Source organism: Macaca mulatta, chromosome 16, assembly GCF_049350105.2.
Source record: "Macaca mulatta isolate MMU2019108-1 chromosome 16, T2T-MMU8v2.0, whole genome shotgun sequence".
Classification (NCBI taxonomy): domain Eukaryota; kingdom Metazoa; phylum Chordata; class Mammalia; order Primates; family Cercopithecidae; genus Macaca; species Macaca mulatta.
In genome coordinates, this window is record NC_133421.1 from 48,510,313 (window position 1) to 48,531,169 (window position 20,857).

Genomic DNA, 20,857 nt, shown 5'->3' on the forward strand with positions numbered 1-20,857 from the left:
GTATATTTCTCTGATGAAATGGCTAAGATCATCAAGTATCAGGAGGGTGCTCCGTGACTTCCACACTACCACTGACAGTGGGGAAAAAATGGCTCCAGAACTCTTGGTGTCTTTCCCATCACCACCGTATTCTCTTCCTCTCCTACTATACTCAAAAAAGCATTGCCACTACTGTTACGAGACTATGGCCACTGAGTTCCTTATGTTCTTTACTCTTGTTTTCCTCAGTCACCACAACAAACTCAAAAACTTGGCCAGGCGTGGTGCCTCAAGCCTGTAATCCCAGCACTCTGGGAGGACAAGGCAGACAAATCACTTGAGGCCAGGAGTTGGAGACCAGCCTGGCCAACGTGGCAAAACCCCATCTCTACTAAAATTGCAAAAAATGAGCCGGGCGTGGTGGTGGGCACCTGTATCCCAGCTACTCGGGAAGCTGAGGCACAAAAATAGCTTGAATCCAGGAGGTGGTTTGCAGTGAGCTGAGATCATGCCACTGCACTGCAGCCTGGGTGACAGAGCAAGACTCTTGTCTCCAAAAAAAAAAAAAAAAAAAAAAAGAAACTTAAAAACTCACAGGTTATTTCTCATTCTCACCCTCTCTCCGTATAGCATTCACTTTTCAAACTCTATCTCTCTCTTCATTCCCCCACTCAAATACCTACTCCAACTCCAGAAACTTTTTGACAGGGCCCCCTCGGAAGTCACTATCCATCATCTGCTAAATCCCCTATGTCCTCATCCTCTTTTTGGAATGTTACTTCCTTTCTCTTTGTTGCTACCTTTCTTTCTTAGTTACTACCTTTCAGTTTTTGGACATTAGATTTTTATGTCATAGTTTTCTTTAGTACCATTCCTTTCACAATTCCTAAAAATGAACATATTCTTATGTGTTCGTTTGAAATCTCTATGTCTTCTTTGGTGCAATGTCCCTTATGTCTTTTGCTAATTACTGTTGAGTTAAGATAGTTCTTTACATGCTCTGGATGCAAGTCATTTGTTGGATATATGATTTTCAAGTATTTTCATTTCGTCCATGGCTTATCCTTTAATCCTCTCAGTTTGGATGAAGTCCAATTATCATTTTTTAAAATTTTATCAGTTGTGCCTTTCATGTCATATCTGAGAACTTACTAAGTCTGTAACACTATGGTCTTTAGCGTCTCTTGTCTAGAAGTTGTGATTTTCCTGTTTATCTCTCTCTTCCCTTCTCAAACTCGTTTCATCTCCTCTGAACAGAATATATTTTTAGTTAACTTTATGAGAGATTATTAAGATAGGTTCTATTTTATGGAATTCATTCATATGCTTGTTTCATTTTGTGGTGGAGCAAAATTTCAAATTAATAAAATTGTCTTATGTAATGAAATAAATCCTTATTTTCAAATGAGAATAGAGATAAGATTATTCCCCCAGGAATAATTTGCCACAAAGTAGTGGAGATCCGTGCACACATTATTAACTTTGATGGTCTCTTTTAGTTCTCATTTGTCAGGTATTGTCGTTCTTGGGAAATTGGTGCTTACTCAGCAAGCAGTTTGTGTTACTCAGCAAGACTTATTTTCCTACAGTCTCTAAAACTTTAAAGGAACTACACAGATTCCCAAAATTTAGAAGTGGATGTATTTGATATCTGAGTGGCATAAGTGGCTTTAAATCTCTTTATAAGATTATATATCTACGATGTAAAAAGATCAGCCCTAGCCTTTGACCCTGTAGTAGTATTCTTTTGGTTGAGTGTTTTATTCATGTGTGTTGGGCATATGCTATAAGTAGCATATGATTTTGTGGGATGATAAAGGTATAGTTTGTGTACATATTAACACATTTTTATAGTAAAATTTCCTTGTGTCTGAAGTAATTTTTTTCTAGGCAGATATTTGAATAAACATCTAAACAGTCTTTTTTTTGCAGTACACTTTGGGTGAATATGGCATTAGCGTTCTTAATTTGTCTTAATGCAGCCTTGCTTCTAACCACATTATATGATAGGTTGAGCATTCCTAATCCGAAAATCCAAAATCCAAAATGCTCCAAAATCTAAAACTTGGAGGCTGTTTGACCTTACTCGAGCTCTGGAGGTTGCCTGCTCTCCCCACCCCCAAATAAAACCCCCAAAACAAAATTCAGAACTTTTCGAGTAATGATGCCACAAGTGGAAAATTCCACACATAAATAACACAAACTGTTTCATGCACAAAATTAAAAAAAATACTGTATCAAATTACCTTCAGGCTAGATGTGTAAGGTGCATATGAAACATAAGTTAATTTCATGTTTTTCTTTTTTTTTTTTTTGAGACAGAGCTTCACTCTTACTGCCCAGGCTGGAGTGCAGTGGTGCAATCTCAGTTCACTGCAGCCTCCGCCTCCCGAGTTCAAGCAATTCTCCTGTGTCAGCCTCCCAAGTAGCTGGGATTACAGGCATGTGCCACCATGCCCAGCTAATTTTGTATTTGTAGTAGAGACGGGGTTTCTCCATGTTGGTCAGGCTGGTCTCGAACTCCTGACCTCAGGTGATCCACTAGTCTCGGCCTGCCAAAGTGCGGGATTACAGGCGTGAGCTATCGCGCCTGGCAGAATTTCATGTTTAGACTTGGTTCCTATCAAGATAGCTTATTATGTATATGCAAATATTCAAATAACCAAAGAAGTCTGAAATCTGAAATGCTCCTGTTCCCAAGCATTTCAGATAAGGGGTACTCGACCTACACCACTCTCTGAGTTTTTCTAAATCGTGCAAGAATGGTATGATTCTGTTTGAGAAATATTATTGGTGCTATTTAATATATAGAGAGCTTTGAAAATATATAGATATATTCTATATATAGATGTATAGATATAGCTATAGATATATAGATATAGATATATAGATATATCTATATATATTTGAAAATATATAGATATATTCAAAATATTATTGGTGCTGTTTAATATATAGAGCTTTGAAAAACAGGAGATAAGGTTCTGATATGATCACTGGAGCTTGGTGTCTATTACAGTATTTTTGGGAAAATATTCAAATCTCTAAAAAACTTTACTATTTTAAATTAAAAAAAAAATTTTTTTTTGAGACAGTCTTGCTCTGTCACCCAGGCTGGAGTGCAGTGGCGTGATCTTGGCTCACTGCAAGCTCCACCTCTCGGGTTCAAGTGATTCTTCTGCCTCAGCCCCCTGAGTAGCTGGAACTTCAGGCATGTGGTACCACACCCAGCTAATTTTTGTATTTTTAGTAGAGATGGGTTTCACCATATTGGCAAAGTTGGTCTCAAACTCCTGACCTCGTGATCCGCCCGCCTCAGCCTCCCAAAGTGCTGGGATTACAGGGGTGAGCCACCGTGCCCGGCCTATTTTTTATTTTTATTTTTTATAATTTTTTGAGACAGTGTCACTCTGTTGCCCAGGCTGGAGTGCAGTGGAGCGATCTCGTGATCTTGTCTTACTGCAAACTCCAACTCCTGGCTTTAAGCAATCCTCCCGCTTCAGCCTCCTGAGTAGCTGGGATTACAGGCACCCGCCACCATGCCTGGCTAATTTGTCTATTTTTAGTAGAGATGGGGTTTCACTATGTTGGCCAGGCTGATCTTGAACTCCTGACCTCAAGTGATCCATCTGCCTTAGCCTCCCAAAGTGCTGGGATTACAGGCATGAGCCACCACGTCCAGCCCTAAAAAACTTTTTTGTCATATTAGTACTTTAGGTAACTTGTCACACGCAGAGATTTATTGGTGTAAAAGATAGACCTCTTGATATGAATTTTTGATAACTTGTTTGGAAAATAGTTCTATCTAAGCTGTGTTGCAGAGCTTCCTATTATAAATTATATTATAGCTTTCTTCCTTCTAATTTCCAGGCTGAGGTCCTTTATATCTTTCATTGAGTTATGGCTAACATAGCCTTATGTTTTTTTTTTTTTTTTAAATTATTACTGTTTAATAAGCTAGCTTTCAGTTCAGTTACATTTATCACTCACTTCCTTTAGACTTCTTAGATCTCTCTCCTATTCGGTATTTTACTTGCCTAAATTATTTTCAGAAATTAGAATCATCTGGTGCCTTATGTTTTTTGAGATACTTTCCTAATTATAGAATATCTGTAGATATTTTGTTAGATGTACATACAGATGTTTAAATTTTGACCCTTTAAGGTAATTTGCCACCATGGTTCTGTTTTATTTTTTGTCTTTTTTGCCATCTTTTTTTTTTGAGATGGAGTCTCACTCTGTCACCCAGGCTGAAGTACAGTGGCACGATCTCGGCTCACTGCAGCCTCCAACTCCTGGGTTCAAGCAATTCTCGTGCCCCAACCTCTGGAGTAGGTTGGGGTTACAGGTGTGTGCCACCATGCCTGGCTGATTTTTGTATTTTTAGTAGAGATGGGGGTCTCACCATGTTGGCTACACTGGTCTCGAACTCCTCACCTCAAGTAATCCACCCGCCTCGGCCTCCCAAAGTGCTGGGTTTACAGGTGTGAGCCACTGCGCTCAGCTTTTTTTTTTTTCTTTTTTTTTTTTTTTTTTTTGCCATCTTTCTCAAATAAAGAATTTTCCAGTTGGCCATGGTGGTTCACATCTGTAATCCCAGCCCTTACAGAGGCCAAGGTAGAAGGATCACTTGAGATTAGGAGTTTGAGACCAGCCTGGACAATGCGGTGAAACCCCATCTCTACTAAAAATACAAAAATTAGCCAGGCATGCTGGTGCATGCCTGTAGTCTCTATTACTTGGGAGGCTGAGGCACAAGAATCTCTTGAACTCAGGAGGCAGAGGTTTCAGTGAGCTATGATTGTGCCACTGTACTCCAGCCTGGATGACAGAGTGAGACCTTTTCTTCTTTCTCCTTGTTTTTCTTCTTCAAACTAGACTACCTTATACTTATTTGGATCACATTTCCTCTTATTGTTTTTGTCTTATTTCCATGTTTTTCCCTCTACCCCTTAAAACAAATTTAAAAAGAAATTTTTATAAAAATGAATTATACAATTATGTGTATTTCTTTACTTATTTACATAATTCCATTTTTTCCTACATTAGTTAATAACAGTTACTATATGCTTCTAGACCTATTTCTAGGTGTGAATTTCTTTTTATTCTCTGGAGACTTACCAAGCTTTCTGGTTCTTTCTTTTATAATTCTGGAAAATTCTCTGTCATTTATCTCTTTGAATATCATGTTTTAAGTTCTTTCTGTCTTCCTTATGTCATTGTCCTCACCATCCTCCACCTAGAATTTCTGTCAGAAATTCAGCACACCAGATGAACAACTGAGCTAGAAATCAGATTAACTTTCACAAAAGCAAAAGAAACCTATATCTGCTACATAGCCATTTTACCTTAAAGACTGAAAATTAAGGATGACCACATATGAGGAGTCCCGTTATTACTAAGGAGATACGACTTTAAAAATTACTTTTGTTTATCTGTTGCATTCTTTCCAATAGCTTGCAGCACAGTGTGATACCTAATAATGGTTGCTTAATAATTGCCTGCTGTATTGAGTTTATAAAGATTTTATGTTATTTTACCAACTTTTAAACATCGTTTTAAGAATTCCTTCATTTTATCTTAGTTTATGATAACAGCCACTATTTTTTGAGGACTTAGTATGCTTGAGTAGGTAGCATCTCCAGTTTACAGATGTGGCAGTTGACCTTTAGAATGTAGATTACAAACCAATTAATTATGAAAGCCTGTTTGGAAATTCATGCCTATCTGATTTAAAATTCCATGCCCTGGCCGGGCGCGGTGGCTCAAGCCTGTAATCCCAGCACTTTGGGAGGCCGAGGCGGGTGGATCACAAGGTCAGGAGATCGAGACTATCCTGGCTAACATGGTGAAACCCCGTCTCTACTAAAAATACAAAAAACTAGCCGGGCGTGGTGGCGGGCGCCTGTAGTCTCAGCTACTCGGAGGCTGAGGTGGGAGAATGGCGTGAACCCGGGAGGTGGAGCTTGCAGTGAGCCGAGATCACGCCACTGCACTCCAGCCTGGGAGACACAGCGAGACTCCGTCTCAAAAAAAAAAAAAAAAAAAAAAAAAAAAAATTCCATGCCCTTTCTATTTTCTGTGTTACTTCTGTTCAGATCAAATGTTGTGACCAGAAACCATGTTAGTTGGTCTTTAGAAATTATTATTATTATTATTATTGTTATTATTTTGAGACGGAGTCGTGCTCTGTTGCCAGACTGGAGTGCAGTGGTGTGATCTCGGCTCACCGCAACCTCCGCCTCCTGGGTTCAAGCAATTCGCCTGTCTCAGCCTCCAGAGTAGCTGGGACTACACATGTGCACCACCGTGCCCAGCTAATTTTTTTATTTTTAGTAGAGACGGGGTTTCACCATGTTGGCCAGGATGGTCTCAATTTCTTGACCTCAGCTAATCCGCCTGGCTCGGCCTCCCAAAGTACTGGGAGTACAGGTGTGAGCCACTGCACCCGGCCGGTCTTTAGACATTCTAAATTAAGGCTTAGTCTGTCATGATAATTAAATTTGGGACCTCAAATGCATGCACATGTGTATTTACATATTTGTGTACATAAATATAGGTCTTTCCAGGGAGTGCCAGAGCACACAGGATTTTTTGGGCAGTGAAAATATTTGATATGCTGATACATGTCATTATATATTTTGTCAAACCCATAGAATGTATGCAACCCCAAGAATGAACCCTAAACTATGGACTTTGGGTGATAATGATGTGTTAATATAGGTTCATCAATTTTTCAGTCAACAGTTTGTTTGTTTATTTATTTATTTATTTTTGAGACAGTCTTGCTTTTTTGCCCAGGTTGGAGTACAGTGGTACAGTCATAGCTCACTGCAGCCTTGAACTCCCAGGCTCAAGCGATCCTCCCACCTCAGTCTCCTGAGTAGCTGGGACTACAGGCATACACCACCATGCCAGGTTAATTTTTGTGTTTTTTGTAGAGATGGAGTTTCGTCATGTTGCCCAGGCTGGTCTCAAATTCCTGGGCTCAGGCAGTCTGCCTACCTTGGGCTCCCAAACTGCTGGGATTATAGGCATGAGCCACTGTGCCTGGCAATCAACAAATACTGATAATGTGGTAGACTATGTCTATGTGTGGCAGGGGATATATGAGAGATGTCTGTACTTTGCTCTTTATTTTGCTGTGAACTTACAACTGCCCTGATGAAAATAAAGTCCTTAAAAACAAACAAAAACATCTATTTAAAGCATCTTAACATTTTTCATAATACAGTATTCCTCATTATAGCTACATAACAGTTTTCCCATCATTAACTTCTTATTTGCATTTTTTTCCTGGGCATATTTGTTCTAAACTAAATGTACTCCACCTCCTAGTTATATATAGAGTTTCCACATTAGTACAAACTGTGAGATAATGCTACGGGTATGATTTAAGACTCTTTTTGTTTGTTTCTCATGTTATAATATACTCTTTGACTTCTCTAGAGTTCTTTATGGGCAGATGTAGTGAACAATGAGAATTGGCCACATAAAGTTTCCTTAAATATGGGAAGGTAAATGAGATGTGGCTGGGCAAACATAGAAATGAAGTATAATATAAAGCAGCACTCCATTGTAGAACTGCTGCCAGGAAAGTATCTAAACATCTGGAATATGGTCAGAATTCTATATTAAATAATGCAGTGCAAACATGTAGTATGTCCAAGTTAAAAAACTCTTGTATTGAAGATGTTAGGCATCTTACCTAAAGGAGTGCAGCATTTATAATTTGGGAATACAGAGGAAAGAAAGGGTCTATATGTAAAATTACCAAATCGAAAAAAAAAAAAGGTGAAAGTACTTAGTGATGATGGCATGTATTCTTTCTAAAAAATGAAACAAAAAATTTTTTTAAATGAGGTGGAGTCTCACTGTGTTGCTCAGGCTGGTCTTGAACTCCTGGGCTTGCAATCCTCCCACCTCATTCCTTCAAGTAACTGGGATTACAGATACATGCTACTGTGCCTGGTTATGAGAGGAATGTGAATTTTAAAAGCATTTCTGGAAAGTAACTCAGCAAGCAATATTTACTAAATTAAATGTAGCTAGGCTGGGCGCAGTGGCTCATGCCTGTAATCTCAGTACTTTGGGAGGCTGAGGTGGGTGGAGCACCTGAGGTCAGAAGTTTGAGACTAGCCTGGCCAACATGGCAAAACCCGGTCTACAAAAAAATTAGCTAGGCATGGTGGCAGGTGCCTGTAATCCCAGCCGCTTGGGAGTCTGAGGCAGAGACAATCACTTGAACCTGGGGAGGCAGAGGTTTCAATGAGCTGAGATCGCGCCATTGCACTCCAGCCTGGGCAACAGAGCGAGATCCGTCTCAAAAAAAAAAAAAAAAAAAAAAGGGTATCTGGCAATCCCAAACATGCCCTTTAACTTAGGAGTTTTTACTTTTTTTCTTAGTTTTTAATTTTTTGAGACAGAGTCTCACTGTCACCCAGGCTGGAGTGCAGCGGTGCGATCTCGGCTCACTGAAGCCTCTGCCTCCCAGGGTCAAGTGATTCTTGTGTCTCAGCCTCCTGAGTAGCTGAGATTACAGGTGTGTGCCACCGGCTAATTTTTGTAATTTTAGTAGAAATGGGGTTTCACCATGTTGGCCAGGCTGGTCTCTAACTCCTGGCCTTAAGCAGTCCGTCCACCTTGGCCTCCCAAAGTGCTGGGATTACAGGCATGAGAGCCACTGCGCCCAGCCAGTAGTTTCACTTTTGAAAGTCTGTTTCATATGAACAAAAGTACTCGTATATTACCAGAGCAGACTGTTTTTACCAGGATGTTTATAGTCAGACAGCCTGAATGTACATCAGTAGGAATGGTCAAATAAATTGTTACAGCCATATTATGCAATATTATGAAGCGATTAAGTACTGAGTTAGGTGTATATTTGTTGACCTGAAGGGATTTACATGAGGTATTGAGTGAGAACAATAAGATACAGAGCAATGTGTGTACTCTGATCTCATTTTGTAAAACAGTTATCTAAAAAGTAAAAAATCTCTGCTGTATTTAACAACAGTCAGCTCTCAGTATCTGTAGTTTCCACATCTGTGGATTCAACCAACTATGGATCAAAAACACTTAGAAAAAAAGTTATGTCTGAACTAAACATGTACAGACTTTCCCCCTTTTCATTATTGCCTATACAATACAGTATAATAACCATTTACATAGCATTCACCTTATATTAGATATTATAAATAACCTAGAGATGATTTAAAGTACACAGGAGGATTCGCATAGGTTGTATACAAGTATGATGCAATTTTATGCCAGACACTTGAGCATCTGCAGATTTTGGTATCTGAGGGAGGTCCTGGAACCAATCCCCCACAGATACCAAGAGACAACTGTTTATGTTTTATTCAGGATTGAGTTACCACGGATAAAATTATGCAAGTAATTTCAGGGTATTAATATTGTTTACTTGGACATACTGGCAGAATGTGAAAATATATATAGTATGAGGGAGCCTGGATAGTTCAGTTGGTAGAGCATCAGACTTAATCAGAGGGTCCAGGGTTCAAGTCCCTGTTTGGGTGTGTCCTGCAGCTTTTGGCACCTAATTCTGATTCCGCCTTTGAAAACGAAAGAAAGAAAAAAAGTATTGTTTTAGCTGGGCATGGTGGTGCACATCTGTCATCCCAGATACTCAGGAGGCTAAGGTAGGAGGATCGCTTGAGCCTGGGAGATTGAGGCTACAATGAGCCAAGATTGTGCCTCTGCACTCCAGCCTAAGCTACAGCGCAAGACTCTGTCTCAACTTTCCCCACCCCTTGCAAGTGTGTGTGTGTGTGTGTGTATATATATATGTGTGTGTATATATATATATATATATATACACACACACACACTGTGTGTCAGTGGCAATCTGAAGTATAAAATCTTATGTGTATTACTATAAATATGTAAACATTTTAGTAGGCTCATTGGCAAGACTCATGAACATTAATTGACTTTGGTATGGGAGCCTGCATGATTGTGCCCATGTTTGCAGTTCAGCAACTGAAGTGAAAAAGAGACCAGTTGTTCCAAGTGCTTATTCTGAGGTTACTTGTTTTTCAGTTAACATTTCTCCGAAAAGACCAGACTACAAATTATAAAAGCTTTATGTTTTATTATTGACAATCCCTTTTAAAGTTGAAGTAGTTAACATTTGGAGTGAATTGGATTACTTTTTATTCTAATTTGTGTGTTTTCCAACTTTTTATTTTCAAATAGTTCAAACTTTCATAAAGGTAGAAAGCGTAGGATAATAAACCCTACATATCCTTCACCTAAACTGGTTATTAATATTTTGTTTTATTTTGGATAAAAAAGGAGCAAAAGCTCACCTTTTTTCTCACTACTCTAATCAGCCACTGTTAATGTCATGCAGTTTATATTCTTTGCCACTAAACATATTTCTTATTTGCTTAAAATTTTTAAATGAAAGCACAATTTATGGTAGATGAATACACAGAATTATGTGTTATAGTTTGAGTTTTGACAAATGTATGTACAGTTGTAATCTATACCCCTGTAAAGATAGCATTTCTGTCACCCCAGGAAGTTCTCACATGTGATTTCCCAGTCACCCTCATCTCTACCAGTAGCTTCTACTATTCTGTTTTCTTTTGTTTTAGAGAGTTTTCCCTGCTTTTGATGTTGTTGCATACATCAATATATCTTTCCTTTTTATTGCTGAGTATATTTCATTGAATATGAATATAACAAGTTATCAGTTTTTCTGCTGATTGAATTTGGGTTGGATATTGCTTTGAATTATTATGAGTAAAGCTATTATGAACATTCTCATACAAGTCTTTTTGCATCATAGAGTTAACATTTGAGTATGCTGAGCAAATAAGTAAATCAACAGTATGTAATGTGCACAATATGAGGTTCTGTTAAGTGCTGTGAAGAAACAAATCAGGATCAGGGTAAGGAGATATAGTAGGATGGAGGATGGTCTCCAGAAACAACTTCCTGATTAAGAGATACTTTAGCAAAGACCCAGAAAAGTATACAAGTGGACTATGCAGATCACTAGGAGAAACTGTGTATTTCCAACCAGAGAGGAGAAAGTGCAGCATTACTGAGGCAGGGGTGTGTTTGACATACGCCAGTATGGGTGCAGAATGAGCAACGTGGGGAAATGTTAAGGAGATATTGGCACCGTGGTAAGAAGAGCAAGACAGGAGTCAAGGACATGAATAGTATCTTTTTTTTTTTTAAACTAGAAAAGTAGATGAATGGTTTCACCATAGTAGAGTTGCCCAAAACAACAAAAATTATATAAAGTGTGAGTTCTCATATGTTGCAGCACCATGCTTAGTGCTTTGCATATGTTATCTTTTTACAACAGTACTATGTGGCGTATTGGCACTTATCCCCATTTTACAGATGAAAGGATTAAAACACTAAGGGATTAAATGCAGTAGCCTTTATCAATAATTTTGTGTACAATTTTCAGCAGATGAGTCGACCATGTATTTTTTTTTACAGTAGCTTTTTCAGTGAGTAAGGGTAACTAACAAAATAATTCTTGTCTAACTTTGAGGTTCATACATGGCATTTAGTACTACAAGAATTTGGACAAGTTATTTAACCTCTCTTAAGATCACTTTACTCCTCTATAAAATAGAAGATTTGCATTTGGTGCTTTTTAAGGTCTGATGAGTCTAATCTGTGAAAGAGCACAGGGAGCTGATTATCAAAGTGAAATAGAAGTTACCATTAAAGGTTAAGGGATACCTCATATATTTAACATTAAAAAAATACTGTCTTTAATATAGTTTAGTGAACTTTTTGAAGTCACTGTGGAGGCTAAAATGTGCACACATATTTTAGATATTTGAGGCAAATGGCAAAAATGTCTTTGGTGATCGTATTTAGTTGAAACAATTCAAGGTAATACGATTTATGTCTTGTTTCTCCTTTTTTGTGGGTTTGTTGATGGTGCCTGGAGCCTCTCCATCTGTTTTCCTATTTCTCCTTCTTTATCTCATCTTCCACTTCATCTCTCTTCTCTGTCTCAAAAAATTGCTCACAATTTCCTGTTTAGATAAATGAGAGTATTACTCAATTCATAATGCAGATTATAGAAAATTTGCTAAGAAAATAGAATTTTGTAGCACACAACAACCTTGACAGAATCTAAAAATTTACATATAATATGTATTGGCAATAGAATCAAACTTTATGGATAGAATTTAGATTTGCAAAATTTGACTATACCTTGAAAGCTCACGTTGAGTGAATATGTAAGTTAAACTCAACAAGGACAAACTGATTGAATCAAATCTATCTTAAAATGGTTTCAGTAAAATAAAAAATGAAGCAGAAGACTTGGAAATAGTTTAAAGGATAAATTTAGTTGTTCAATGGAATCCTGCTAGAAAATATTTTTCTCAGGGAAAATGATCAGTTTTAGTATACTTTTGCATAAAATCTTCACGTTCAAGACATAATCCTTAACATCAAAAGAGTAATTTCTTTATCAGTTGGATTTTTATTTGCCTCTGGGTCTATTTTTGGACCCAGGCAGAAGCTGTTTCTGTTTTATGTCTTGAAAAATCCTTAAGGCTGATTTCTGAGCTTAAATCCTATGGTTTAAATGAGTTTACAATGGTGTGTGTGGTGGGGGATATTATTTAACATTTTCTGACAAGCAAACGCTTTTGACTTTTGTTGCGTGGGAGAGGAGTTGGTGACTTGGTAGTCAAGCCCATTTTCATTACTTTAATTGTGCGATTTATTAGGATTTTAAGCTTTTTATAAATGTTTTTGTGTTATGGGACAGAATTAAAAGGATTTAGAATAAAAGGAGTTTAACAAAAGGACTTTGCAACAGGATTGCAATAGTTTTTATATTTGATGGATTTGGCTAGCCGCTTTTCATTTCAATCATCATGGTACATTCTGTTAAATGCTGTAGAACAGGTGTGTGTAACGTCATTCTCTCTACTGTACATGCAAATAAACACACAATTTTATATATAAAAAGTTAATCCGTTGCAATTTGGAGGATTATGTTATGGGAGGGTGATGACTCCATTAGGCATCATGAAGAATGAAGAGTACATGCTATTTATACTGCATGAAAAAACAAGTTAATAGCTACAGTGTTCATGAGATGTAGAATTTTTATGTGGACACTTTTATTCAAGATATCCACAATAAAATTATTTAAATGAAAATTAAGATTTTGTTACATTGTTTTCTAACTCTGAAATGAGAATTTTTTTTACTGGATGGTCTGCCTTATATAAAGTTGGAAGTTTAGTTAGTATCTGTTTCTTGTAGATTCTGGTCTTTTCTACTTGCATGGACTTTCTAGTAACTGTGTTGGGGGTTATTGCCATTCTCAGTATAGGGCTTTTATTTTGTAGTTTAAAATTTTAGCTTCTTTGATTATCCATAAACTTTATAAATTTTTAGTAAGTATTACGGGCCTAATCTAGAGAGCAAAGTTTGCTGAACTGATATACTTCAATAGGTGAGTGAAAACTACTGGAGTTCTTCAGTTCAGGTTTGAGAAAAACAATCACAACATTCTTGCCAGTATTATTTGCATTTTAAAAACTTGATGTTTCATTCATCAAAATATCAAATTGGTATGTATAATACAGGTACAAACTGTAAAGACCTTGGAAGGACCAGTAAGTAGAAGGAAAATAGGTATTGTTAAAGGTGAAGGCAAAATATGTAGGAGTGAAAAATTGGCTCTGTATAGATGAAGTTCAGTTATAATTAATTTGGAACATAAATATTATGGACTGTGGGCCTGTTAATTTTTAACTTATGCTTGGATCAAAGGTAATATTGTTAACTGTGAAATCTGATTTGTTTAGCAGGAGTAATGGTACACAATGTACAGTAAATTATGTTTGAACAAATCTATTCTTGATGCTTTCTCAATACATAATCACAGATTTGTTTAAAAGATGTAGGCACTGATTATTATATAATTATAAAATATTTCAATAACTATAGTTTTATTCATAAACATTAGTTGTGTTTGTAGTTTTTTGTTTGTTTTTTGAGATGGAGTCTTGCTCTGTCGTCCAGGTTGGAGTGCAGTGGCGTGATCTTGGCTCATTGCAGCCTCTGGCTTCCTGGTTCAAGCAATTCTACCTCAGACTCCCGAGTAGCTGGGATTACAGGCACGCACCACCACGCCTGGCTAATTTTTGTATTTTTACTAGAGACAGGGTTTCACTATGTTGGCCAGGCTGATCTTGAATTCCTGACCTCGGGTGATCCACCTACCTTGGCCTCCCAAAGTGCTGGGATTACAGGCATGAGCCACCGCACTCGGCCTTAGTTTTGTTTTTCTTTTAGAGGTGAAGATCTTGCTGTATTGCCCAGGTTGGAGTGCAGTGGCTATTCACAGGTATAATCATAGAGCACTATAGCCTCAAACTGCTGGGCTCAAACATCCATTGTAGATACTGTAGTCTGGTGTCTAAGAAATGATAGAACTTGTCTTAACTTAATTTTCAGTCTTATAATCACAATTAAAAAGTATTATATTATGTCAAGTCACAATCTCAGTGTATTACCATTAACCTTTCCTTCTTTGGATTAAACCTCATTATTTTTGGAGGAATCAATTAACATGGATTTTTTTTTTTTTTTTGGAGACGGAGTCTCGCTCTGTCGCCCAGGCTGGAGTGCTATGGCCGGATCTCAGCTCACTGCAAGCTCCGCCTCCCGGGTCTACGCCATTCTCCTGCCTCAGCCCCCTGAGTAGCTGGGACTACAGGCGCCCGCCACGTCGCCCGGCTAGTTTTTTGTATTTTTTAGTAGAGATGGGGTTTCACTGTGTTAGCCAGGATGGTCTCGATCTCCTGACCTCGTGATTCGCCCGTCTCGGCCTCCCAAAGTGCTGGGATTACAGGCTTGAGCCACCGCGCCCGGCTCAACATGGATTGTTAATGTTACAAATGCTTTTTACTAACCGGGTGTGGTGACTCATGTCTGTATCCTAGCTCTCTGGGAGGCTGAAATGGGAGACTCACTTGAGGCCAGGAGTTTAAGACTAGCCTGGGCACAGAGAGAGACCTCCATCTCTACAAAATATTAAAGAATTAGCTGGGCATGGTGGCGCATGCCTGTAGTACTAGCTACCAGGGAGGCTGATGAGGAAGGATCATTTGAGCCCAAGAGTTAGTGACTGGAGTGAGCTATGATGTCACCACTGTACTGCAGCCTAGGTGACAGAGCAAGACCCCATCTCTAAAAAACAGACACAAAAAATGCTTTTTATCACCCAGCCTAAGAAATAAAACAAAGAGTTTTGAAGTCCTTTGGCTACATCTTCCAAATATTTTTTTCTTTCTAAACCCGTAAGAGTTAAATCCCTATCCTGAAATTAGTGTTTATCTTTCTTATGTATTTATGTATCCATGTCTCCATGGATATTTGTCATGTTGAAATACCATCCCTGGCTGGGCGCAGTGGCTCACGCTTTTAATCCCAGCACTTTGGGGGAATGAGGTGGGTGAATCATGAGGTTAGGAGTTCGAGACCAGCCTGGCCAACACAGTGAAACCCGGTCTCTACTAGAAATACAAAAATTAGCTGGGTGTGGTGACAGGTGCCTGTTATCACAGCTACTCAGGAGGCTGATTGAACCTCAGGAGAATTGCTTGAACCTGGGAAGTGGAGGTTGCAGTGAGCCGAGATCTTGCCACTGCACTCCATCCTGGGCGACAGAGCTAGACTCCATCTCAAAAAAAAAAAAAAGGCTGGGCGCGGTGGCTCACGCCTGTAATCCCAGCACTCTGGGAGGCCGACGCGATCCCTCATGATCCCTTATGAATAGATTAATGCTCTCCCTAGGGAGTGAGTGAGTTCTCACTCTGTTAGTTTCCAGAAGAGCTGGCTGTTAAAAAGACCCTGCCCAGCCATTTGGGATGTGATCTCTGCAAATGCTGGCTCACTTCTGCTTTGTGTTATGAGTTGAAGCAGCCTGAGGCCTTCATCAGATGCTCAGTATTGAACTTTCCAGCCACCAGAAGTGTGAGCCAAGTAAACCCCTTTTCTTTAGACTACCCAGTCTCAGGTATACTGTTATGACAACACTAACTGGACTGAAACAATGTGTGTGACTGCTTTATTTTTTTATTTTTATTTTTTCCCATCTGCTACCCTAGTGTGACTGTGTTAGATATCTCATCTCAGTGGAATCATGTAATATTTATCTTTTTGTGATTGGCATATTTCACTTATAATGTTCTCAAGGTTCATCCATGTGGTAGCATGTGACAATTTCCTTCTTTATTTTTATTTTTAATTTTTAATTAATTAATTTACTTTTTTAAGATGGAGTCTTATTCTGTCACCCAGGCTGGAGTGCAGTGGCACGATCTTGGCTCACTGCAGCCTCCACCTCCCAGGTTCAAGCAGTTCTCTGCCTCAGCTTCCCGACTAGCTGGGATTACAGGCACCTGCCACCATGCCCAGCTAATTTTTGTGTTTTTAGTAGAGATGCGGTTTCACCATCTTGGCCAGGCTGGTGTTGAACTCCTGACCTCATGCCTCCCAAAGTGCTGGGATTACAGACTTGAGCTACTGTACTTCACCTTTATTTTTATTTTTTATTTTTCCATAAGTTATTGGGGGTACAGGTGGTATTTGGTTACATGAGTAAGTTCTTTAGTGGTGATTTGTGAGATTTTGATGCATCTGTCACCTAAGCAGTATACATTGTACCACATTTGCAGTCTCTTATCCCTCACCCCCATCTCACTTCCCCTCCAAGTCCCCAAAGTTCACTGCATCATTTGTATGCCTTCACATCCTCATAGCCTAGCTCCCAGATATTAGTGAGAACATATGATGGTTGGGTTTCCATTCCTAAGTTACTTCACTTAGAATAAAAGTTTCCAGTCTCATCCAGGTCACTGCAAATACTGTTAATTCATTCCTTTTTATGGCTGAGTAGTATTCCATCGTACATATATATATATATATGTATGTATATATATATATATATATATGTATATATATATATATATATATGTATATATATATATACACACACATGAGAGTTTATCCACTCATTGATGGGCATTTGGGTTGGCTCCATGATTTTGCAGTTGTGAATTGTGCTGCTATAAACATGCGTGTGCAAGTATATTTTTTGAATAATTATTTCTTTTCTTCTGGTTAGATACCCAGTAGTGAGATTGCTGGATCAAATGGTAGTTCTACTTTTAGTTCTTAGGGAATCTCCACACTGTTTTCCACGGTGGCTGTACTAGTTTACATTCCCACTAGCAGTGTAGAAGTGTTCCCTGATCGCTGCATCCACGCCAACATCTACTGTTTTTTGATTCTTTGATTATGGCCATTCTTGCTGGAGTAAGGTGGTATTGCATTGTGGTTTTGATTTGCATTTCCCTGATCATTAGTGATGTTGAGCATTTTTTCGTATGTTTGTTGGCCATTTGTCTGTCTTCTTTTGAGAATTGTCTATTCATGTCCTTAGCCCACTTTTTGATGGGATTGTTTTATTCTTAATGATTGATTTGAGTTCATTGAAGATTCTGGATATTAGTCCTTTGTCAGATGTGTAGATTGTGAAGATTTTCTCCCACTATGTGGATTGCCTGTTTGCTCTGCTGACTGTTCCTTTTGCTGTGCAAAAACTCTTTAGTTTAATTATGTCCTAGCTACTTACCTGTGTTTTTATTGCATTTGCTTTTGGGTTCTTGGTCATGAAATCTTGCCTAAGCCAATGTCTAGAAGGGTTTTTCCAATGTTATATTCTAGAATTTTTATAGTTTCAGGTCTTAGGTTTAAGTCCTTAATCCATCTTGAGTTGATTTTTGTGTAAGGTGAGAGATGAGGATCCAGTTTCATTGGTGGCTATCCAATTATCCCAGTACCATTTGTTGAAAAGGGTGTCCTTTCCCCTCTGTAAGTTTTTGTTTGCTTCATTGAAAATCAGTTGACTGTAAGTATTTGGGTTTATTTCTGGATTCTCTACTCTGTTCCATTGGTCTGTCTGCCTATTTTTATACCAGTACCATGCTGTTTTGGTGACTGTGGCCTTACAGTATGGTTTGAAATTAGGTAGTATGAGGCCTCCAGATTTGTCCTTTTTGCTTAGTCTTGCTTTGGCTATATGAACTCTTTTTTCATTCCATATGAATTTTAGAATTGTTTTTTCTAATTCTGTGAAGAATGGTGGTGGTATTTTGATGGGGATTGCTTTGAATTTGTAGATTGCTTTTGGCAGTATGGTTGTTTTCACAATTTGATTCTACCCATCTATGAACGTGAGCATGGGATATGTTTCCATTTGTTTTTGTCATCTGTGATTTCCTTCAGCAGCGTTTTGTAGTTTTCCTTGTAGAGGTCTTTTGACTCCTTGGTTATGTATATTCCTAAGTATTTTATTTTATTTTTTTTGCATCTATTGTAAAGGGGCTTGAGTTCTTGATTTCTTTCTCCTCTTGGTCGCTGTTGGTGTATAGAAGAACTACTGATTTGTGTACATGAATTTTATATCCAGAAACATTGCTGAATCCTTTTATCAGTTCTAGGAGCTTTCTGGAGGAGTCATTAGGGTTTTCAAGGTAAACGATCATATTGTCAGCAATCAGTGACAGTTTGACTTCCTCTTCACCGATTTGAATGCTCTTTATTTTTTTCTCTTGTCTGATTGCTCTGGCTAGGACTTCCAGTACTGTGTTGAAGAGGAGTGGTGAGAGTGGGTATCCTTGTCTTGTTCCAGTTCTCAGAGGGAATCCTTTCAACTTTTCCCCATTCAGTATTGTGTTGACCGTGGGTTTGTTATAGTTGGCTTGAATTAGATTAAGGTATGTCCCTTGTATGATGATTTTGCTGAGAGTTTTAATCATAAAGGGGTGCTGGATTTTGTCATGCTTTTTCTGCATCTGTTGAGATGATCATGTGATTTCGTTTGTTTGTTTGTTTGTTTGGCGGAGTCTTGCTCTGTTGCCCAGGTTGGAGTGCAGTGCTGTGATCTTGGCTCCCTGTAGCCTCTGCCTCCCGGGTTCAAGCAATTCTTGTGCCTCAGCCTTCTGAGTAGCTGGGATTACAGGCACGCGCCACCACACCTGGCTAATTTTTGTATTTTTAGTAGAGACAGAGTTTCACCATGTTGGCCAGGCTGCTCTTGAACTCCTGACCTCAAGTGATCCACTCACCTCGGCCTCCCAAAGTGTTGGGATTATAGGTGTGAGCCACCACTCCCTGCCGTGATTTTTGTTTTTAATTTGGTCTATGTGGTATATCACATTTGTTGACTTGCGTATGTTAAACCATCCCTGCATCCCTGATATGAAACCCACTTGATCATGGTGAATTATCTTTTTGATATGTTGTTGGATTCGGTTAGCTAATATTTTGTTAAGGATTTTAGCATCTGTGTTCATCAAGAATATGGGTCTGTAATTTTCTTGTTTGGTTATGTCCTTTCCTGGTTTTGGTATTAGGGTAATGCTGGCTTCGTAGAATGAATTAGGGAGGGTTCCTCCTTTCTTTCTCTTGTGGAATAGTGTCAGAACGATTGGTACCAGTTCTTCTTTGAATGTCTACTGGAATTCTGCTGTAAATCTGTCTGGTCCTGGACTTTTTTTTGTTGGTAATTTATAAAATTACCATTTCAATCTCACGGCTTGTTATTGGTCTGTTCAGGGTATCTAAGTCTTCCTGGTTTCAGCTAGGTTCTATTTTTCCAGGAATTTATCCTTCTCTTCTAGGTTTTCTAGTTTACTTGCATAAAGGTGTTCATAGTAGTCTTGGATGATCATTTGTATTTCGTGTCAGTTGTAATACCTCCTGTTTCATTTCTTAGAGAGGTTATTTGGATTTTCTCTCCTCTTTTCTTGGTTAATCTTGCTAATGCTCTATCAATTTTATTCATCTTTTCTAAGAACCAGCTTTTTGTTTCTTTTATCTTTTGTATTTTTTTTTTTTCAATTTCATTTAGTTCTGCTCTGATCTTGGTTATTTCCTTTCTTCTGCTGGGTTTCGGTTTGGTTTGTTCTTGTTTCTCTAGTTCCTTCAGGTGTGACCTTAGAATGTCAGTTTGTGGTCTTTCAGGCTTTTTGATGTAGGCATTTAGGGCTATAAACTTTCCTCTTAGCACCACCTTTGCTATCCCAGACGTTTTGTTTTTGTTTTTATTTTATTTTTTTGAGACAGAGTCACACTCTGTTTACCAGGCTGCAGTGCTGAGGCATGATCTCTGCTCACTGCAGCTTCCACATACCAGGTTCAAGTGATTCTCCTGCTTTAGCCTCCTGAGTGGCTAGGATTAAAGGTGTGTGCCACCATGCCCAGCTAATTTTTTGTATTTTTAGTAGAGATGAGATTTTGCCACCTTGGCCAGGCTGGTCTTGAACTTCTGGCCTCAACTGATCCACCCACCTTGACCTCCCAAAGTGCTGGGATTACAGGCGTAAGCCACCATGCCTGACCATTTTCCTTCTTTTTTAAGGCTGCATAATCCATTTCAATGTACCACCTTTTCTTTATCCATTCATCTATCAGTAGACTTTAGGGTTGCTTCCATCTGTTGGCTATTATGAATAATGCTGCAGTGAACATAGTTGTGCAAGAGTTTGCTACATTTGTTTTTACTTTTAATTTTTTTTTTTTTTTTTTTTTTTGTGGGGTGGGAAACAAGATCTTGCCATGTTATCCAGGCTGGCCTTGAGCTCCTGGGCCCAAGCAATTCTCCTGCCCAGCCTCCTGAGTAACTGGGACTGCAGGTGTGTAGCACTACACCTGACTACATATATTTATTTATTTACTTTTAATTTATTATACTTTAAGTTCTGGGATTCATGTGCAGAATGTGCACGTTGGTTACATAGGTATACACATGCCATGGTGGTTTGCTGTGCCGGTCAACCCG

General features: G+C 38.6%; 1 protein-coding gene and 1 long non-coding RNA gene across 25 annotated transcripts in view; both read left to right on the top strand.

Moving 5' to 3' along the window:
- The window catches only part of BCAS3 (BCAS3 microtubule associated cell migration factor), a 712,862-nt gene that overhangs the window by 89,322 nt on the left and 602,683 nt on the right, over positions 1–20,857 (top strand). The window lies entirely within an intron of this gene.
- LOC144335475 (uncharacterized) lies at positions 4,484–8,448 on the top strand. The gene is made up of 3 exons (XR_013406357.1): positions 4,484–4,596; positions 4,739–5,739; positions 8,364–8,448. It is a non-coding gene; the product is annotated as an uncharacterized LOC144335475 (long non-coding RNA).